A 23,733-nucleotide genomic window follows, 5' to 3' on the forward strand; every position below is an offset into this window, starting at 1 on the left:
TTTTGACCGTTGGCGCTCATCCTAATTTTCGGCCTTGATGTAACAACATTCATAATTAAGTAAATGTAACACTCTTTTCACCCCGGTTACACTTTTCATTTGCCCTGTACGATGGGCGCTGTAAGTGATGAAAGTGGGGGATGTTGGCTTATCAGGCGCCCGCAGCTCACAGCCAAAGTGCGAGCATGGGAGCGAGAGAGCGAGCGAGGGAGAGAGAGAGAGAGAGAGAGAGAGAGGGCGCACCGTTACCGGCGCTGTTGTTATTAGAATCTGGTGCTAGCTGCGCTAACGGATATGAGAAGTAGATCTTTTTCTACAACCAGGGTGGAGGAGAGCTCTCCTGTCAGACTGAGAGGCTCAGTGAGGTAAAGGACTCTCTGAGTGTTTAGATAGTTCATTTTAGTCTAAGTTATCTCAGTGGGCCTAAAACGTTTTGACCACAAATTATGTAAACACATATTTCCAAGGCACTCCTTTATAATTATTAGGATAAATAAAAACAGGTTTGAAATCATTCCAGTGTATACTATAGGACAGTAAACCAAAAATATTGTTTAAAGTTGGAGAGATACAAAAATATGCATAAATAAATAAATGTTAAGGTAAAATAAGATATGAATGAACAACAAAAATAAAATAAGTTACATTTATTTGTTATTGGCTATGGTAGGTTATTGGTTATGTTCATATACTTATTTGATTATTAAAATGTAAACCGATCTTTTTCATATGGGTGTTTTAGAGTTGTACCCCCTAGATCAGGTCTCTCGTAATTGTGTGCTCAAAGTGCACCAGATTGAAGCATTTTACTCCGTTGGCGGGGCGCAGCACCCCTCCAAGACAATGGTAGGGGAAACACTGGGGACCTATCATGCAAAATGCACTTTTTGATGTCTGTTATACATAAATATGTGTCCCCGGTGTGTCAGGGAACTCACGGAGCGTCAGAAAATAAAACCCTCTCTCTTTTCTTCTGTACCCAAATCTCTAAAAACGGGGAACGGAGCTGATCCAGATTTGCGTCCGATATGACGTCATATCTGAAATGTGGACCCATGGCACTATCAGAAACGTTGCTATCAGAAACAATGCCCGACTGTTTTGGATGTAATATGGTCTTTGTTTACATTAGCAAGCATCGCTAACAGTCAGAGCTAACCTGTACTGGAGAGAGTATGTGTAAAAAAGCAGGAAATAAAAAAAGGAACTCACCTTCTGGTAAACCGGAAAGAGAAAAAGCGTTTGAGCTCCATACTGTTTCAGAAATAATGCTTGATGTGGTTTGGAACATGATATGGCGTTTCCTCACGGCAGTATCTGCCGCTAGAATCATAAGCTCCGCCCCCTCTTTTTTTTCACTTAAAAAAAAAAAGCTTTATACCCAGAATCAGCATTTTTGTAAGAGGAAGTGAAATAGAGGGATATGAGGCATGGCTAGAATGGGTGATCTGTTTGGCAAAACACTTCATAGACATGTTTTTTATATATTTTTTATATCTGAGACCTATGCTATTGCCTAAAAATAGCATGATAGGTGACCTTTAAAGATAAGACCAGCTCACTGAATGAGTTACTGTTACTCATCAGGAGCCTTTTACCTTGCATCTCACTGACTATTACTTTGAATCCATGGTTTGGATATGGACTTATTATGTATCCAAGAGATGTTTGTGGTGATTCAAGTTACTTTGATATTTGGGAAGGTTTAGAGTATAGGATTTTTCCTGAGCAAAGGCTATATATTCTCGAATGTAGAAGGAGAACTGGATACATCTTTGGAGGAGGGGCAATGTTCATTCATATAATTGTCCATGAATCCAAGTGGCCTCATTCATAAAAAACTCAGAGCATCCGGGTATCTGGGCCCATAAAGCATTTTGAAACCTTTAGACCCTAATGATTTAAATAATGGCTATAAAAGTGTTCATAATGGGTCGTTTATTTAGCTAAAAACAAAGTTAAACGCTGATATACAAACGTCTCTTTCTGTAAGTCAATTGGAAAAGTATTTTTGGGCCAAAATGGGAAGTTAATTTAGATTTTTGTTTTATATTCGCTGATTTCAACACAGCTTTTACCAAAAGTTGCGGGATCCATTGATGTGACTGACGTGGAAGTTGTAGTACCACTGTTTGGCCACTAGGGAAATTTGCTTCAAAGGCCAGCGCACTTAATTGCAACATTTTGTCAGGTGTTAAACTGTTTATTTTACCAAGTTGGAAAAAATAAAAGCAAGCCAAAGCAGATGAGCACTGTTATATAACCGTTACAGTTATAGCCCAGACAATAACGGATTTTCGTTTACATAATAATTCATGCTTGGCATATATCTTTGGCATTTTTGTTCTGCAAATGTTTTTTACATATCAGCTAATATAAGTACTGATACTGATATAAATCGTAATAAAATTGGAAACATTGCACACTGTCTGAACACCGACTTAGTTTAAAGTAGTTGGAACCCACAGAGACACATTTTAATGGCTAGCAGTTCTGACTCAAAATGTCTTATCTTGCAATGTTAGTAAAAAATAAAATCTGGTAATTTTCAATCTACCTTGGACAATGCCAAACTCTTCCACTTAAGTTTCATAACATTCTAAAAAAGTAATGGCTAGAACCAATGATGATCATACTGTAGGATTAGACCAGCTCACTGAGTTTTGGTTACTCATGAAGAGGCAATTAACATTGCATCTAATAGAGTAAAGTTAATCATTCTATTTACAGAGATATTTATCTGTAACTCTTTTACCAACTACCTCACATGACTTCATGCAACCGCCGCAATGTTATTCACTGCAATTTTGATCTACTTAATTATGACCACAGTTTTCTTTGGAAAAAAAATGACACTCAAAGGTGAGAACACATGCAGAGGAAAAGTTGATTTAAATTTAGTCAAAACACAGCCAAAAACTGCTAAGCACCACACCAACACAAATTGTATAATTAACTATTATTATTTGCAGATTTATGACCTGGCTTAAACAGAAAGCCCTAGACTTAGGTCACAGTGTACTTCATTCAAGGCTTGGAAAGGTTTTGAAAGGCCGGGTCGCTGAAGCCTCCAGTCCAACAGAATCAACACCAGACGCTGTCAACCATACAAAGCAGACACAGCTGCTCCTATCTAGCTGATTTCCTAATTCCCCCATGATTATACACACAAACACACAATAAGAAATCCAGGCACGCACACATTACACAGTCAATCTTTTACACATGTGCATGACAAGGTGCACATACAGTGTAGTAGTAATTTGACCTTAAAGTAAAAACAAATCAAATCAAATCCAACTGCCGCTCAGGTACCAGGTAGCGAATTTGAGGCAGGGATTAAGTCCAATTTCCAGTCAATACAATTGTTACGTGATGTTTATTCTTTTTCCAACGATGAAATTATGTAAACAACAACAGCTTAACCTCTTTTCTTTCCATGTGGCTTGCCCTGGTAAAAAAAAGATATGCCTTTCCGGCCCAATCCAAACTCCTACTGTCTATCATTAAATACCTTTTTACCAGTAGCTTAAAGCTGCCCTCAAATAAAATAAACAACTACTCAAAATAACTTAAAGACTAACTAAGGTTGTCAACGTTAACGCCATTAATCTGGAACCCCTAAAGCTGGCTACACACCAACCCGATTTTGGGAGTCAGAGGCCGTCAGAGGCAGTCGGGCATTCGCGGCGCCCTACTCAGGTTGGTGTGTCCCGCACCGTCGTCTCTTTACGGCACCTTTTCACACCTCCCGCGGGAGGTCAGAGAATGTCGGCCAAAGCAATCACTCTGATTGGCTGTTCACACTACCGCTGCCTACTGGTAAGGACAGTTATTGCCACTCGTCGACTGAAGTATTTGCGGTGTGTTCGTAGGCGGCGGCGTAGCCGACGTAGCTGACGTAAAAGTCGGAACGCCTTCGGTACGCGTTCTTTGGTCTCAGGTGGGTGTGTAGCGGCCTTTACACGTAGCAAAAAAAAAATACATGAATGCAATCTGATCATATTACGAAGTTTGACCCAAACTTCCCCCCATAATTCCAGTGCAGATTTATAATAACAATTGCATAGCAGTGAAAAGGCAGAGAAAGCGGAGGAATCGGCACACGCTAGATGTACTGTGCTGACCACAGACCTCTAGACCTCAGTTAGAACCATCACTACCTCTGTGGAACAGCAAATGCACTCATTCGCTTTGCGTGTGGTGAAGACTGAGAAAAGGCATTTCGCCTAAACAAAAGAATGACATTAAATAATGATCTAATATGAGCACAACGGATAACCACGGATAACCACACACACACACACACACACACACACACACACACACACACACACACACACACACACACACACACACACACACACACACACACACACACACACACACACACACACACACACACACACACACACACACACACACACACACACACACACACACACACACACACACACACACACACACACACACACACACACACACACACACACACACACACACACACACACACACACACACACACACACACACACACACACACACACACACACACACACACACACACACACACACACACACACACACACACACACACACACACACACACACACACACACACACACACACACACAACCACACCAACACACATCACACACACACACAACAAACACCACACACAACACAATTGAGGAGGTAAGACAGACTGGCGTCCAACTTGAACCTGTGGAGGCCTCTGAACAGAGAGAGTTGTTGGCTGACTGACACGGCCCCTGAAGCCTTTCAGCAGGTCCAGAGCCGGCCAGACAGACTGAGTGAGTGAGTGTGAGAGAGAAATGTGTCCTGTGTGTGATTACCTGTGCATGCAAGGCTGCACAGTTCAGATGTATGCTTTCAACGTGAAGTCAGTGTTGGAAAGAGGTAAAGACACACTCAAGCTGTTGATACTATTTTTCTTGGTGGGGGATCATTTGTGAACACTCATACACGGCTATAACCACAAATCCTCCAGGAAGCATGTTTTGACAGTAAAATAACCCTTAATCCACACGTCTGAATAGTCAGAATTGCATGAAACACATCATTATTAAAATGCAGTTGAGAGATTGATGTTTTCCTGATACAAGCTACTCCTTCCTGGAGTATGAGTCCAAGCGTAAGGGTCTACGAGGGCGCTGTGAGCTGTGAGCCGTGGGTAAACACCTTCAGCTCGCTCGCTGACCCAGTTGTAGCGAGGTGAAGAACAAGCATCCTCACCTTTTACCGGGGGCTTGTCTGGACTCGCCAGACAGAGGCACGGGGGGAAAGAAGAGGGCCAGGAACGGCTGCTTAACTGCTCGGTTATGAACTCTCTTACATGTTTTCCTTATTAGGCTGCATGTGAATAAGGAACACTGATGAAAGGATACATTAGTTAAGTTACTCAACAGTACTGAGCAAAGGGAAGGATGATTTAATGTTGGCTTTGTGATAGGGACTCTATTGAAGCAGCAACACCAAAATGAGGATCTAAAAAAATATAAAAATACTATATATGTGTTGAGATTGGAATTGTAAGAAATGAGAGGCCCTGATTTAGCCTATTTTGAATGAGCACCATTTAATGGCTGTTACAAGTAGAGATCACTACCAAACACCTTGTAAACGATACAAATGATCATGTTTGGGTTTTCTTAACTGAATTTATGTACGGAAGTTAACTACGATATCTAATGTACATAACTCCTAATAAGTCAATATTGATTTCTAGTTACATAGTTTTAAACCAGACACAAAGAGTTGTCTTCAGGGTAGAACCTGTGTCAGTTTGACTACCCATCATCCTTGACCTATGCAGACTTTGTTCCTCTTTAAACGACATCACCTGACTTCCTCATTTGCTTCTATCATAAGAACTACAACCAGTAAGAATCCCTACCTAGCTTTGAATCTCCCTGCAGAGATCCAGCTTACCAATAGGGAATAACGGCCTACTGAGCCAACTACGATGTAAACTAGAGCCATAGCATCAGATCTATGCAATCCATTGGCGGCTGGTAACGGCCATTTAATAGGCTGATAATAATCAAAGTGGATGCCTTGGGTTACACCTCTTTGGGGAAATAAGATTAATTATATTGACACATAAATTGCAAGGCTAGCAGAAAAACAGCATCAATAAGGAACAATGTCATGCCTGCCAAAAATGCCACAAAAGTTTTTTTATGTGTTCGAAAAGGTGGAAAACCCACCCCTATTTAAACATAACGCAGAACAATTGTCAACCTATGACGGCCGGTTTGATTCACCCAGGGGTTTAAACATCCACAAACAATGAACAATTTAAATATCCTATGTCCAGATGCAGCTCCTGTGTATTGATATTCTGATTTCTGTGTTCGTAGATAGATTTACAACATTTAGTGCCTCCTATTTTCATTGTGTGACCCGTTATCAGTTGGCTGTATGTGGTCATGTTTTATAGAATCTTGCAGTGCTGTTAACTTGTAGAGTAATATAGGCATATTTTCCGACCAACGTAACAATGTAAGAACGGAGCATAGACAAAGCCAGAGTCAATCATGACTGTTGCAGACGTGGGTTATGGGAACAAACGTACTTTTAAAAGAGGAAAAGATAGAGTAAGATGTGCACGAAGAGACCGGACAGTGACATGTGTCTTACCTGTAGGATGACAAAGGACCATGCTCTGCATCTATTCATGCATTCAGACTCAAACTCCTCACAGAAACAAGTGAACCTGTTGAGACACAAAGACAATATTTATTTGTCACATTGTCTTTCTTTCAGGGTACATTAGACTGAGACTTTCTACTATTGAAAAAAAGTATTTGACTGGAGTTAAAATCAGCTGCCTAGAAGCAATTATTAGAAAGCAAGACTTCTACAATGGGTAAATTTGTCTTTTAAAAATAGGAAAAAAATATTAAGAATGTTCCATGAAAATGGCAACAAGCAATGAAAATGTTCCAGCTACGCCTGCAAAACAAGCGATGGAAGAACAAATGGTTTTAATTGGTAGAGAAAGGATTAGAAAGACTGAGAATGTGTTCATAAGCAGCTCATCGGGACCTCCTGGTGACCTCATAGTGATGTGGCGGCAATGCACCAATAAAAAGGACACAAACATAAATACAAAACCTGCAATTATTTTTCCTCTACCCCTCTCTTTAAATACACTGACCCTCCAGCTAAAAGGCCACACCACTGCCGGTTCCCCTCAGTCCATCTATAAGGTCTGAGGAGGTCACTCAGAGGTGAAGATTACACACGGAACAAAACGTGTTGCAGCAGAGGGCTAAACGTGAGGATTTGACAGGCTTGAAGAAAAAGGAGATGTTTGATAAGAGCTGAAAGAACTAGACTATATCCTCCTGCCAGCGACGCCAGGCCAGGAAGGTACATGTATCCTAATAACAAGGTTATGATATGTCCTTGAGTATTTTAAACGGCTCTACAGAACAGAAGGCCATTCAAAGCCAACATATGGTCCACATCACCAATTACCAAGGTGTGCGTTGATAGGGAGAAGATGAAGAGAGTGGTAGCCACAGAGGGAGTTTAAATATGGACAGATGAGGAGGGACTTCTGGCCAATTTAGGGTAATGACCTCAGGTCAGAGGGACCTGGTTCACTTTACATAATGGCTCAAAGTTCTTTACCAGCCTCCTTGTCTGAAACAGTGGAAGTGTGGACAAATACATTATTCAAATGATAGTTTTTGTATATTTACACATGCTTTTGAGAGCCTGGTGAGGAAAATTAACTGCTCAAATCCTCAAATGGTTGCTCCAAAAAAGTAGTATGTAAAATAAACAAAAATGACTTTTTAAATCCCATTTAAAACCATGTCCCATGTTTCTGACTTCCTTCAGATATGACTTTCGGTCTCATACATAAATAAATCTGATTTTTTAACACTTCTGCATACACACCAATGTAAAAGAAAACTATTCAAGAGCAAACAATAAAGATTACTTTTAAAATAACCCTTGCCTTATCCATTGCTTGGCAAACATCCCTGTCTTAAGAGACGGGTGTGTGTGTTTTTTAAGGAACAAATGGTTTCTTACAGTAGAAAAACTAAATGTAGATATATCGATTTGTCATATATAGGATAGAATACTTGTGATAAAGTGCAGCCAATAGTAGACAGTGAAAAGCCATTAGGACGGGAAGATGACGGAAAAGTATTAAGTATGACAAAAGAAAGATACAAAATTAAATGAACTTTTGTTTGTATTTCAGAATAAAAAGTGCTATTATGGATTCTTTAATTTGTCATTGTTCCTCCAACTTTTGGTTTGACCTCTCCTAGTCAATTGGTTGAGACTAATTATTGGTTTTATTCTTAGTTGACTATCATCTTAGGTCATTTTGATGCTTTTTTTTTATGTTGAATAACCCAAGGAACTTAAAGGCGTATTTATGGTAAAAGTAACATTTGAAGTGAGGCTTATGAATAATCCTTTGTGGACAAACTGATCTCAGATCCGCGGGTAAAATGATCGATTAGTCGACAGATTTGCATCATGGTACAGACGGTTAAGTATGTCTTCTAGCCCTGCTACAAGCATGAGAGAACAGTGTGTTCGTGGAGAGACCCAGGACTCCCTCCAGATTTAGTCCCAGGAAGACCCCGATTGACCCTAATTAATTCGCACACAACCATCTCACAGACAATTCCCATCTACCCCAGGTCGCTGGTAGGCCCAGTCCAAGCATGCATGCACCAATTAATCCAATGGCTCGAGTCACAGTCTGCTCTCATTTCCAAAAAAGTCAATCAAATACTGGGAATTCAAGACCAGATTTTCCTCTTTACCTACAGAACAACTTTGAAGTGTTATGTTAGACACAAAGCTTTGGAAAAGCACTATCCCAGGAATTGGGCTGATATAGTACTCATTGGTTTCACAATAATAGCTTTAATCTAAAAAGAAGCTACTCCCCAAATTCCTACCTTTCCACAAGCTCCTTTTGAGCCTGTGAAGACACAAACAATCTGTTGATTCAGTGGCAGAATCCTTTTCCCTAAGCCGCTATTTGCTTTAGCGGCGATGACACAAGGGGAGGAATTTGAGCAATGCCTGAGTATCGTAGACTCATTTCCTCAGCGCGAGAGCCATCTCCAGACAGACAAGACTGCAGTGAAGTCTGGTTTATTCCTGCGCCTCCGGCTCCAGGTCAGCCAGTGTCCTGCAGACAAGTTTTAGACCAGTGTTTCGATACAAAGATACACACTATTTATTCTTAAAAAGGTAGCAAACATGTAATGGCTTGAAGCATTCCGACATGGGAATCAATCAGTCCTGAAACTTTATTTTCCAATGAACTCATAAAGACCAAACATAGATGAAAGCCCATCTCTCGTCAATTGTTTGTTTTGTCTGAATAACGAAATACAATCATTGACTATCAATGCGATAAATTCACGAGGAACTATTTTTGAGCACTCGGTAATCCCCGCTCTTTTATAATTTCCAAAGATTATTTTGTGTTATACTTCAAAAGAAATGACTGCCTGTCTATAGGATTCCAAAGAGATTACTGTCTCATTCTGCACAAATGGAAGTCTCTCCCAATTGTAAGGGATCAAAGTAGCCTCATAACTGCGCCGCTTTCAAGTAGAAAATGAAAAGCGTGAAAAGCCAGAGCACACTCTCTTTCCGACTGGATCAACTCAAACTCGCAGCCTTGAGAAAACTTTGCATGTTCAATAGGGGATCAATGCCAAGAATTATTGTGGCGATTTCCATTAATGCTCAGTCTCTCTTTCTTTCTAAGCCCTCTCTGATATTTTCCATTGGTAGGTCACTAATATGGCATGACTGTACATGCTAGTAATAAACTGTGTAGTTTCAACACACTGTAGGATGCCCTTTTTATACAAGGGCTCTAAAGTCAATGAAAATAGAAATTAAATGGGCTGTGCAAGCAGATTAGCAAATGTTGTGCTTCATGGATGCCAGCCAATAATCTTCTACCCGCCACTTTTGTCTTTTTTCAGCTGTTTGATTTAATGTCAGATATGTAAATTGCTTCTGAAAGTCACACAGGAGCTCATACGGGACCTGGTTGTTAAAAGCCAACGGAAAAAAAATGGCTGTATCAAATGACATAGGGATATCAACATGGGAGATCTCCGGTGATGAAAGAGGTGGTGTATGGGGAGATAGTCGTGAAGGCAACAGCAAGGCTAAAACAGGATATGGAATTATGGACTGAACAAATTAAATGATTAGAGGATGAGGTAGTTGGGGTTAAAAGGGATGACTGAACCTTGGAATCAAGTCAGCCTTTAGTTTTAATCCCATTACAAACTGTAACAGCCGCCTGACTGAACCTACCTTTTCAAGGCTTTCAGAAAACGTTGTCCTGTTAGCGGTAAATGTGTTTGTAGAGCCACATGCGCAGGCAAGCACCCATCCACCCACATCCACACCTGTCACCTCATTCTTTTGTGGGTGGATCATTCACTCCAGTGCTGCTCAAATATCTTACCCAGATAGAAGCAGCGTTTCAGAGATCACAAAAGAGCTGGAAATTGGGTGGTAGGCCTTAAAGATTTGACAACAATGGAATCGCCTTGAGGGCTTAGTCACAAGGAAATGAGTCATCTGATGTTATCGATGAATAAATGATTAATGATTTGCAAAGTTAACTCTAAAGCTTCTCATCCAAATCAGCTGCATGTTCTCAAGGATCGTATAGAATCTGTAATGTCTTCGACACCTGAGGAGAATTGGTCAAGGATATTTCCCTTTTGTTTATATTTCTGGTTTTCCTGTGAGATGACAAATGGGCATCAGAGCGGGCCGGAGCACACAACACGGCAGCCCTGCAGCTGTTCCTGTGTGCCTTAGCACTGTCACTGTTTGTGTTCCCAGGAGGAGCGGACAAAGCGCTTCCAGGTCGCCCGCTAACCTGCCTGCTCATTACCAAAGGTCATCCTGCTGGGACACAGAGCTGACCTCTCATGCCAAAGGGTACTTTGTGAGGAGGAGGATGGGGAAGAGGGGGGGGAGGATAGGGAGAGGAGTGAGGAAGGTGAGTGAGAGTTAAGAACAAATCACCCCTGATTTTTATTTAACCTCATCATCCATTATAGGATCTTCCGTGCATTGTCTAACCCTAACCCTACTTCCTTGAGGCCAAAATCAGCAAGTAAACCAATTAAGATTCTCCAAAATCTTCTATCACTTTCTCCTATTTCCAGGTTAAGTGGCATTTGGCACAGGGTTGAATGCCTATAGATGGCATTGCTCTTAGATCACAGCGAGCTCATTAGCTCTGGCCCGCTGTTGCGTTCACTCAAACCAGACCAAAGATGTGATAGGGTGGAAATTCAAAGAGGGTGGGAGGAGGGAGGGAATGCGAGGGAACAGATATGTTTCCTTGGATAAGGCAGAGCTTAATAATGACTTCCTGTATTTAGCCTGGAAAACAAACCAGAGAGGCACCATGGAAGATGGTGCGAACACAAGCGCTTTCCAAGAGTGCTGTAATGCCTTCAATGCAGTGTAATCCAACTCTAACGTTACGTATAGAAGACAGGAGTGTGACGGGTTAGGGTGTATGTTGGGGGGGTTACAACATCTGGATCTTGTAGTACGTGCCTCTGGAGGAATTGACAGTCTCTCAATTGAGCAACAACCCCCTCTCAGTCCATTCACGGTGCTCCTTTCCTCTTCTGTTTGTTTCCTCCTCCATCCTTTACCCCTGTCCTTCAGGACCATGTGAAAACTCCCAATTACCAGAACCACAAAAAGTGCTAACGGTTGGACATAAACATGGAATATGCAAAACTAACGATCTCTTAACAAGGGCCATGCTGAAATGTGATTGAATGTGTCAGCAGGTCGTAAAAGGCCCCCTTATGATCAATGTAATTATGAAAGCTTTACGTGGAGGACTTTCCGGACTGGGGAGTGACCGGCGACAGGAGGAGGGGGCTGCCAGCATTATGTTCCACCAACAGAACCCCCTTTTCAAACCGACGTGAGGAGAACAAGCGAGGTCTTCCAGCTGCCTCCTATCAGCGGCGGTAACAGACGAGGGGAAAGAGAGACGGGACGAAAGAAAAGAGGTTTGTAACACCTGCAGCAGGGTGCCAGCAAACATTCCTTGGTCCTCCGGCCCCTCGGTGATGCACTCTATAAATCCTTGTGATTAGCTACAGTAGCAGACCTAAGTGCCACTTAAATTAAACCCCAAAGGGGAAGTTGTTGTGACCTCCAAGTTTTGGAAATGTGATTTGGGCCCAAGTGATTATTGCAAAAACAAAGCTAGTTCTGTTGCTCTTTGGAATGAGGAAGGGTGTGATGGAAATGTATGAGAAGAAGGTTTCCAACAATAAGTCGTAAAATAAGAAAATAAGTCCCTGTTATTAAGCTCTTATGTTAACTTCAACTAGTCTATTGTCCTTTTTGTATTCTGGGAAAAGTTCACACCAAAACAAGACACAGATGTGCATATAGAGTCTAAGCCAATGTTTTCATACAGTGTACGTGAACATTGTAAAGTTTGCAGAGTCTGCTTTTCCTCCAAAATTAAAAAACGCACCGATCCATTTATTGTGTTTTCAAAGCTTCTTCCCAAGGTCAGAATCTCCAAAAAAAAAGGGACATGAATAGAGGAGGTGTAGGCTATAAATCAGACTCAATTCTGTGTCACTGAAACATCCACAACATGCGGAGGTAATCACGACATCAACCTGAGCCGGAGCTAGTCAATAAATGAGAAGGTGACTGACCGGAGACAAAAAACTCCACAAATCACGTCCACGAAATAAAGCAGCAGGCCTGATTATTGCAAAGTCTCCAGAGGTCTATAAAGCCGCGGGGCTCACAGAAGGGATGGCACAGCTCTGGTCCGGAGTATTGATGACAGCTGACGTTGACCAGACCCAATTGCACTCTTTGACTCATAAGAGTGCAAACAGTATTTCTACATACAATCTGTCAGGGGGCTTACTCTCCAACATCAGTAACATAATACTATTACTTCTAGACTCTTGTAAAGAATAATCTACAATCATTTGAATTCATATCCTTTTCCCTCTGATTACATACAGACTTGATGATGGTTATGAAGCAGATTTCTCTGGATATTTCTACCTTAAGCCACAAACAATGATGGCATTTAAATGAGAACGAAAATCTGCACCTAAAAAAGGGACACATTTATAGATCAGACCAATAAGAGCTTCAACTGCAGGGTCTTCGAATTGTTACACTTTGTGTCAACGTTTTTAATGGTTAGTATAGTCCATGTTTATTTATAAAGTATTTATTTATGAGAGTTGACTGTGGAGGTAATGGAGATATCTGCGCGAAAGACATTGCACAATGGAAATAAGAACACCAAAAAGTAGATAAATGCAATAAGATTTGTTTTTCAAATAGTTTTTAGATTTAATTTAAAACTTGATATTTTAAAATAACTGGTACAACTTCCAATTATGGATTTATTAAGCTTATTCCTGACTTTGTGAAAAACAATTGATTCATTCTTTGATAATGAAAACATTGTACGTGTTAGCTTGAATACACATTACTACAGTAGTATATAATAGACCAACCACTAAAGCAGCCAGGTCGATAAAGCAGCCAATATTATCTATTGCAGACTTATTGCTATTTGCTGGCAAATATGAATGAATATAACATTTATTTCCATTAAAGATGTACCAATGGAGGTGTAAGAAAATTCTGAGTATCAATTAAAGTTTGGCTGTCAATTACTGTGAACTTGAAAATACATTTTGTCAGCACATTATTCATTGTATAAGTAGAAGCGTGGTTTGATGTAGAGCCATCAGAAAGAACAAAAATCAGTATATCATGTCTGATCATCAAACCTCAACCCATTCTTTAAAGATGCAACAGAAAGAACAAAAAGTATTTAACATACAACACCTGCCTGCATACAACCCTAACCCTAACCTGCACGGAGAGAAACACATGTACCGCAACACAATTCATTCACACACAAACACATACACACATAGCGTATCTTTTCACACTGAATGTTGGCTTTTGTTGGCCTTGACAGCCGGGGACGTCCTGTGGGAGGACTCATGTCTGCTCTGGCAGCGAGGGGCCATCAGGAGTCCTTCAGGATGACGTACCACTTGCCAAGAGTCTCATGCATTCATCTATGTATGGGCTCTCATGCTTTCAGGGGGATGTGGGTCTTTGTCTCTTAAGACAAACTAACTGGTCTTAAGTCACAAAAGACAGAAGGCCTCATATAGAGCAGGATTGGTTGGATGATGTGTGATGTTTTGATTAAAAAACCTGTTTCGCTAATCTCTAAATCCAACAAAATCTGAAATCCACACCACACCCATTCATGGATGCTTGATGATGCAAACGTTTGAGGTAGTTTGTTTGAAATAAGTGATCTGGAAAATGAGGTGCAAAATAAAGGGCCAAACTATGCAATGTCTTTCTCTTCTTGTCAGATCTGTTCCAACTAAAACGTGAACACACTTTTATTTCATTTTTGGCAAAGTGAGATGGCTAAGTACGTCTTATTTTGTCATTTGAGAACCTACTGGAGCACAATACAACTTGTTTTGTAATGCCATTAGAAACATGTGTTATACATTTTGAACTAAGAGGTTCATAACGGTTACAACACTAAGATAAATGAAGAGAACTAACAAGTTTTATAGAAGTCAACAACCAATAAAGGAAGACTACTTTACAAGTTAAAGAACTAAGTTAAATAACTTTGATATATATATCTATCTATCCATTTTAAAGGCTTTTGATGCATTGATGTTAATATTAACAAACATGCAAGGGCCTGTGGTAGGTATGTTACATTTGTCTATTCATCATTGGTTTTACTTTTTTAAAGAAAAAAGCCAGATATTTACTGGTTCTGTCTTTTAAGATGTGATTTTCTTCCCCATAATTAAATAAGAAAAAATGGAATTGTGGATCGTTGCTCAAACTACAAAAGATAATGAATTGATGGAGAACAATTTCATAGATCAGTAGAAAAAGGAATGGAAGGAAAAGAATATGGGGAAGTGCAAACTGCAACAAAAATAGAAATTAACTGTAGAAAAAAAACTATAGATTTTCTGACAAAAGTCGTTGAGTTGAGTCCTACGATAGAGGCAACACAATCATGTAGTGCGGCCCACAGAGAACATGTAGTGCACATTGAGGAGTTGCCAACACCCAGCGAGTGCCATTAGTGAATTTAACTGAACACAGAAGCCAGACGGGCAGCTTTGCCAGAACCCTCAGCCCCCCCGAGCCTGAGCCTGGCCAGGGTCACAGTCACTGTTCATAGACCAGCACGTCCACCAGCAATCCAAAACAAAATGAGCATTAGTGAAACACTGTACTAAAAACAGAGAGCTTTGAAGTACTGCTCCTATTCAATCTACTCCCTCCCCCCGCTCCAAAAGACGCTGCCAAGGAAATGCAAGCCAAATGTTGTTGTAACATGGACGGGTGTGTGTGTGTGTGTGTGTGTGTGTGTGTGTGTGTGTGTGTGTGTGTGTGTACATCCATGGTTGTGCGTGCCATATGGGATTGTTTGCACGCAGGTGTGTCCGTAGAGCTTTATCAAACTTGCATGCAGTGTAAGGAACATGGTTTTTGTCAATGTCAATCCACATGGAAGAAGGGAAGCTCACTGGCTGAGAAGAAAAATATCTGGTTCTCACTAAGTAAGCTTAAAAAAGCATATAAGAAAAACAGACATGAAACCTAATGTTAACAAAATTAAATACAGCTAAACCGCTTAAACCACCGTTGAAATTCTGCAAAAACAACGGCTGGCGATCTCTGGTGCTGTTTCTGAGAAAAGGACGACTGAGCACAGGGCAAAGATAGAAATAAGATAAGAATGTGGATGCAGAAGGGCAGAGTGATATAGAGGAAACGGAGGGGAAATAGGGACAAGAAAGAAAGAGGCAGAGAGGAATGAAAAAATAAAGAGAGGAAGGAAGGCAGCAGCTCTTTAGCCTTTTAAAACAATGTATGGATACGCTCAAGGTACATAAAGGTCTTCATCAACTGATACAAAACAACAGAAATGGATTTACACAGCTCTTCTCCATCAATCCGTCCCTATCCAAACATCTCTGTAAAGAGTGGTGCAGGAATGAGTCCCGAAACCCGAGAATGAGTTTCATGTTTGGCTCCCTCGTCTCAAAAGTAAGCTTTTGGATGCCCAGAAATAAAGTCTGTGGTTAATTCAAACTTACTTTTAAGTTTTGTTCTACGACATAAAATACGTGAGTAAATACCCCACTGTTTAATGTCTAATGTGTCATTATAATGGCGGTTGCTAACAAAGGGCTAATTAATTAAGAATACTAAGTACTTCAGTACTGCTCACCACATTGTGTAAGTTTCATAAAGTGTTTGCCAAAGATCTAATTTTCTTAAATGAAATGGAAATATCCCATTGGTTTTTGTCGAGCACTTGCGATGCTAACTTCTTGGTTGGCCTACACAAATACATCATCACCGCAACACTCTATTGTGAGCCAAACAACAACAGGCCCTCAGGGGTCAGTGGCTTGGACCGAGGCCAAGACAGTATGCTCTCCTTCGCCCCTCCATTACAAACCCTCTCTGGTCTGTGTCAGTCTGATGAACAGTCTCTAAACTCTTCTACGCTAAGAAAGCAGATGGAACGACGATTTGTAGCACACAGAGAAAATGAAAGAGGGAAGAGAGCAGTTAAGTTGAAAAAGGGAGTACCAAATGCACTCTCAAAATGTTCCTCTGGCCGACGAGCCTAAAATATGCCTTACATTTGCACATTTTTCCAATTTATCTCTTATTGAATTAAGGTTTCAGACTCCTGGACGCCTGAAGGAGAACATAGCAGAGGAGGACGAGAAAGAGAGTGAGACAGGGATAAACGCGTCATAGAAAGGACCAAATCTGTGGGACTTCTCTTGATATGGCTTTGTTTTGATTTGAGAGGTCAAATATATAATGATGATGATGATGATATTGGGGAAGGGAGCGGAGCCTCATCCCAAAATTCATTACGAGACATCATTGAATCTCCCCGATGTATGATATAATGAACACCTAACAGAGCTGAACTCCAGCCAATATGATGTTATTTGATCATGTTAAAGTCAAATACAAGTACTTCATTTACTACTTCAGGTACAACTGTTTTACGGTTTCTTTGAGTATTCCTACATCACTACATTGGCAGATGAATGTTTTAGGGTATATCAACTGATATGAATATCAAACTACTGCAATACATAAGATAAAAATGTTCCATCACTTCAAAATTGAAATCTTCCATACATCACACAAAAGTATAATTATAGGGGTAAGGGAATAATAATAATAACTAGAGAATGCAATTCCTGAAGAAATTGCTAGTGGGAATGCTTTATGCTGAAAAGCTGACGCTGAATTGCTATGCTGAAATGTAATGTGTAAGAAGAAAGTGAAGAATTTAGATTGAAATGATACATGAACACTGGGGGCTTGAATGTGTGATGAGAGAAGAAAATAAAGTAAAAAGGCTTGGAAAAGCAGCAGAATATTTGAACTGCAAACTTTTGAACTAACTTGATGGCGAATGATCTGTCGCCATGCCAACGGCATTTGATGACATCCCATAATACGCTTAAATGCGTTGATGGCTGCATCGTTACCAAACCTGTGAAGTTTTGGGCCGTTTGGAGCATTTTCACTGAAATTATGAGAAAACCGTGTTTCATGGCGAGATATCGGTGAAATTTCAAAGCGTGAAGCATCTCAAGGACCTTGAGTATCTGAAGTGTGCTTTTTGTGTACTTTCGGGTCAATAATGTGGCCTTATTGGCAGATTAACTAAAAGGTGTGCGGCTGCTACCGTGAGGAAATATCAGCCTGAAATTACAATGGGCTTTAATGGAGACATGTTGAAAGTTTTTGTCACTTCATGCCCTCAAGAGGCATTTTGTTTAATTATTTTTGCTTAATTATTTGTCCTTTTTCAAGCTACGAGATGTTTTCCTACGTTTGTCATGAAAAATTATGTCTCAGGAATGTAGGATTTGGGAATTATGGCAGTTTTAAAAAGAAATATGAAGGCAAATTTGAAGATTTGCTCCACTCTAGCTGTGACATCACACACTCTAGTTAATGTTAAAATCTGAAGAAGGCCTCTGTACCAAGGTCTGAACTATGTTTAATATCTCTAAAAGTAAGAATCAGATTTAAAAGTTGTGTTACACGAATAATGTCAGAAAGATGTGTAACATTTTAAAGTTGGAATGAGGTTTCTGAGTGAAAGTATGAATGAACAGTTAGCAGTTGAAGTCGCATGAAGATTTGTTGAAGTCTGAAGAATGTCTCCATTGACTTCAATGGTTAAAAATGGGATGAATTATGGGATGTATCTCTGGAATTATGAAAGTTATGAATGATAAAGTAATAGCAATCGATTCCCGACCGAGCTGAACGTTTTGATGTTCAAACTGAGTTTCTGCGATGTTCAATGCGGGAGGAGAAGACCGGCAAAATAACGGGCGGAATAATAATAATAAAGAATTTCGTGTGTAGAAGAACAGATAGTTGGAATGCTGTTAACAGCATTCCCACTAAATAATAGATTACATTTGTATAGCGCCTTTCAAGGGACACAAGGCCGCTTTACATGGTGAACAAACAAACAAACGGGAAAACATCGATAGACTCGAATATGGGGATATTATGTTTTTATCAAAAGGCTGGTTGAATAAAATATATAAAGTCAATTTACGGTTTCCTGTCTGTTTACCTTCTTTTGAATTGAATAGGTTAAAGAAACCAGCAAGCACTTTTTATTGTGTTACTTTAAGGTTAACATATTAGCTGGGTCCCAATTTGCATACTTCTGTAAGTAAGTCCCAATGCAAGTATGGGAAAATGCAGAGCAAAATGAGTACAAATAAAAGATATACATGTTGGGTTTTCTTTATATTTAAGTAACGTACCACTATACATCGGTTACATTTATAAGGTTCATTATTTGTGGCTGGAAACGGTCGTACCCAGCTAGCTAACAAGCAGTGAGCATGACTTCTGGTGAGGGTACATCGGCTGTGTGGGTTGGAGGAATCGCTACTCTTAGGAAATTCACACACTCCAAAAGTTTTCACAGTTCACAACATGGCAGTGTACTAATCTGAATAAGTTCAGAGCAATGGAGTCATGAAGAATAACAACATGAGTTTATGTGTTTGACATTCAAACATAATAAAAGAGCAAAAGCTGCTAAGGGCCTAGTTTTAGTTTAGCCTGAGGGTAAAGTCAAATCATTGTTTCTGGAAAAGTAGCATACAGTAGGTAGCATGAGGTGAAGCAGAGTTTTATGGCAAACCGTTTGTTCGAATATACCAATGATCTGGCAGCGGTGAAGGAATCCAGAGGCTCTGTAGGGGTTTGCATAAGCCAGTTCTCCATCTGTGATCATTAAGGTCCAGTTTTCCATCCGCGCTGCCTCTCAGCTCTGTCGCAAGGCACATTCTCAGGTATTATGGGTCTCTGCAGTGTATGAAAACTGAACTAAAAGACTCAGACCAAAGGGTTCGGTCAAATAATGCACACATTGTTTGAGTAGATTGTGCAATAACGAAAGTTTCATAGAGAAGGTTAGACAGGATGTGACTTTTTCAGACTTTCACTTGAAGAAAATGTCAAAATATTAGTTTTGCAGTCTTCCAAACAACTATGTCATACTGCCTCTAGGCCCAGCAAATTAAAAAGGCGCAGGGGATTGTCTGATATTTTTCATTTCTTTCCTTCAGCATTTGCCAATATGGGTGGTAACATAGGATAATAAAAAGATTATCACACACTATTTTTCTTTCCTTCACCTGCCGAGATGTAATGTCTGTGACCTGCCATGAGGTAAAGTGTATATTAAGCTTGCAGACTGGCATAGTTAGGGGTTTGTCAGTAACGATTAAGCGGCATGGGGCGATTTGTTGTAAAGTAGTATTGGACTTGTCCTCTCCGTCAGCTTAGGGAAGGTTAATGGTGCACGGTGTGAGTCGCAGCTGTGTTCGGAGACATTTTGTGACTTTGCCAAGCCTTCTTTACAAGCTGATATGTTGACTTTTTTTTGTATAAATAGTATGATTTCACTTTTCTTTTTAATCAAATACAAGTGTATGGAAACTAACTCATTAGTATGGGCAATGATCTTAAAATATTGGGGATTGTGGAGCTGGACACTGTCAGAGGCTGGCTTGGTAATCATTCTCTTATGGTGCAAACAAATTGATATTAAGCAACCAGTCATGCCAACATTAATTACACTGTAATCTGAGTTTTCCAATTCTAACTGTATTGTAATATTATATCTTAACTGTACTATGTATTATTTTATTGACCTGTATTTAAATCGTGTTTTATAATCGTTTGTGCGATAGAGATTATGCAAGGTTTTTAGTGTTTGTTGGTTGTTATTTACCTGCCTAAAGACTGCAGATGGAAATGAGCTATTAGCCACGTTCACACCGGAGTACTTTTCACCGTACTTTTCGCGTTTAGTTCCGTTAGTACCCCTTATGTCGCGTTCACACCAAAAAGAGCACTTAATCTCGGGAACTTTTACCCCCATTTTTAGTGCCTGCTGAGAGATCGTACTTTCCTGGGGGAAAAAAGTGCCCCAGTTCTGATTGGCTGGGCGAATTGCAAACCACGCCCCGTACAACTCTGAAATGTTTTGTAGAGCCGCCATTTTATTATCCTGGCATTAGCATTATTAGCATTAGCATTCGTCCAGTGCACAAACGCAGAGAGACTAACTTATGGCAACAAAGAAAAAAACATGGGAGCGGTGGAGTGATGAGGAGGTGTCGGCGTTCTGGCGATTTACTCGGAAGACTTTACCGAAATAGTTTAAGTGGTGCCCAGGGTTTTTATTCCTAGAAAACACTTAATGCACTGAATGTATTGTATGAGTTTTAATAATAATATGAATAAACAAAATGTTAGTTGATACATGGATAGTTAGTGGTATTTATTTTCTTGTAATATCAATTAAATTCTTGAATATGAAATGTTCATCTGCATTTGATGTAGTGTTCCCAGTAGTGGACAGCTATATAATATGATCACAAATACTGATATACTAAATATCTAGTTGTAACTATTTATTTTTACTGGCGAAATATTAGTCCGCACCTGATTTTGCAGAAATACAAGATTAATTTAAATAATATTTGGATCTTAGGAAACCACTCTCACTTGTATAAGACACGTTTTATTCCAAGATGATTTCTGTCCACAAGTTATGGGGTGCATCTCACTTCGGTTATTTTTCATTTCCTCGCTCCTCGGGTTCGGTATCACCTGAAGTTGATTTGTCTGCGCATCTTGAGTACCGTCCCAGTGGCCTTATTTTTGCCGGAGGACCGAGGATCGAGGAGTGATAACGGAGGAGTGATAATCGAGGAACTACCAGACCATCCTCCGGTGAAATCCTCATACACTCGCCCCGCCCCCTTACTCTGTATCGCTCACTGATTGGACGATGCAGCGCATGCACTGATCTGGCTGCTGTCAGATGATCAGCTGTGCGGTGTCATCACAAACGGACGACACTTCACGTGCCGCTCCGAAGGAAACGACGTCCCATTGCTCTTAAAACAAATCTCGCTTCTCGTGGTTTCCTTGCGTCTCTCCATGCTTCCCTGGTGGGAGGGACTAGTCGCAGGGAAACGACGCAAGTGAGGGACGCAAGGAATCAATTTAACCGAAGTGAGATGCACCTATAGAGCCTAAAAAATCCAGTTCCGACCACCAGGAGTTGAGTGAACAGGATCTCTTTAAGAGTGTTTTCAAAAGTAATTCCAAGAGTTTCCAATGATTGGCATTCAGTCATTAGCTGGTTGGTTTTCAATACAGTCCTAATGCAAGTTGTACACATTTGAACCCATATTTGTCCATCGATAGAATCGTATTCTAACAGAAAAAACATGAATGCAATTTGATATGCCTCGGTCCACTCAGTTTTTAACGAAAAGTAAAGCATGTCTTTGCTTAATTTGTTTCAGATTTCAGAGAGGAAGGAGTCAATTCTGTTCCATTTTCTTCTGCGTTTTCCCTTTCTCCTTTCCCTTGCCTCTTGGCATCTTCTAAAGCCAACTGGACCAGAACACAACTCTCAAAGTCAATTGATATTTCTTAATTGATTTGCATGTTTTGTCTACTTTCTCGATTGTTTTTTATGTGATGTAATACCATATTAAAATCCATCAGGAAATGAGTTCCTTCGTCAATAACACCAAAAGTCTGTTACCATAAAGTAACGGGATCATCTGTAAAAAATATATTTGAGTTTTTGGATGAAAAAGGTTCAACCAAATGACTGAAGCAAAGTCCGCTGGAAATCAGAGGGTAGGTGTTGAGAGCCCGTGACACTCCATGGCGAGTTACATATTCCACATGTCCAGCATTACTCAACATTGGCTCACTCCGGTTCCTCTGGGGGCGAGCCCTGCAACCATTCAACACTAATGGGCTGAAAGAAAGACTTCAGAGCACCTCTACTATTTCCTCTCAGCATTTCTCAGTACTCATTATGCACAACACACTTTTATCTAATGCACAAAAACAGATGTTCTTCCCATGATTGTGCTCCCCTTGGTAACCCTCATTGTCAAGCTTTTGTTTCGGACTATTTGGTATTCCAAGGTGGAGGTGACACTGTGCCAGAAGAACTAGCCAATCCATTAACGATCTGCCCCTTTTAATCAGATCCAAGACCGCCAATGCCAAACATGAATGACAAGGACATTACAGTAGATTGGGGGGCTGCTCTGAGTAATTCAGGTTCCCTTTGTCTACAATGGGACATCAGGATGTGACTTTGCAAACTACCCTTAACAAGGTGCAATGCAAAATGTAGCTTGAACTGTATTACCTTATCTTTTATTATGAAATAGCCAAAAAAGCTCTTATGCACCAATATTTGCAGCTTAATATACAGTTATTGTTGCATATTTATTGAGTCAAGTAGAACTGGATGCAATCTCAACATTTACAGTCAAGAACATTTGTAAAGTCTTCAGTTATGATAGCCTGTACTCAAATTATTATTTTAAACATTTAAATGATGACTGATTATGGCACCAGATTCAATCAAAGAATCACCAAACTCATTAGAAATGCATCCTGACGGGGCATAAACGTCTATCTGAATTTGGATGCCAATACATTCAATATTTTTAAGAGATTCCATGAAAAATTCTAAGTGTCAAACTCATGGTGGCACTAGAGGAGAAGTCAGGCAATCACGTAGGATTTATGGTCTGTGAGCCATTAAGGCTGGCAAAGTTGTGGGAGTATCCATCTTGCAGATGTTGGGATATTTCACAGGATACATCAAAACCTTCCTCATGACAAACATGTATTTCATGCTGGATAAAAGACATCACTATCACCCTAAGAGCAAAACTATAAACTATTATTCAGTTTGATTGCATTTGATGTACTAAAATGAAGTCATGCGTCATTCCGAACAGAAAAAGTGGTCATCAAACCTGGAGTAGTCCAAATGTCCAAAAGATATATAATGCAAACCGCCTTTTAATCAGGACATAAGAAAACATGTGATAGGCCTTCTAGAAGTTCCTAATTATGATGTATGATAAAAGGTTATTCCCAATTCCTCCCTGTATTAATGTGGATCCCAGGTGCACAGTGTGACCACTAGTAAGGGTTCTACTTTACTCTTTACAAACTGTGCAT

The 23,733-nt window shown here is 40.1% G+C and overlaps 1 protein-coding gene across 1 annotated transcript in view; it reads right to left on the bottom strand.

Moving 5' to 3' along the window:
* The window catches only part of disp1 (dispatched homolog 1 (Drosophila)), a 98,485-nt gene that overhangs the window by 65,398 nt on the left and 9,354 nt on the right, over positions 1-23,733 (bottom strand). Inside the window, exon 3 of the mRNA XM_034150685.1 lies at positions 6,664-6,739. The gene's annotated coding sequence lies outside the window, so the exon portion shown is untranslated. The remainder of the gene's footprint in view (positions 1-6,663; positions 6,740-23,733) is intronic.

The sequence above is a fragment of the Trematomus bernacchii genome, unplaced genomic scaffold, assembly GCF_902827165.1.
Source record: "Trematomus bernacchii unplaced genomic scaffold, fTreBer1.1, whole genome shotgun sequence".
Lineage (NCBI taxonomy): Eukaryota > Metazoa > Chordata > Actinopteri > Perciformes > Nototheniidae > Trematomus > Trematomus bernacchii.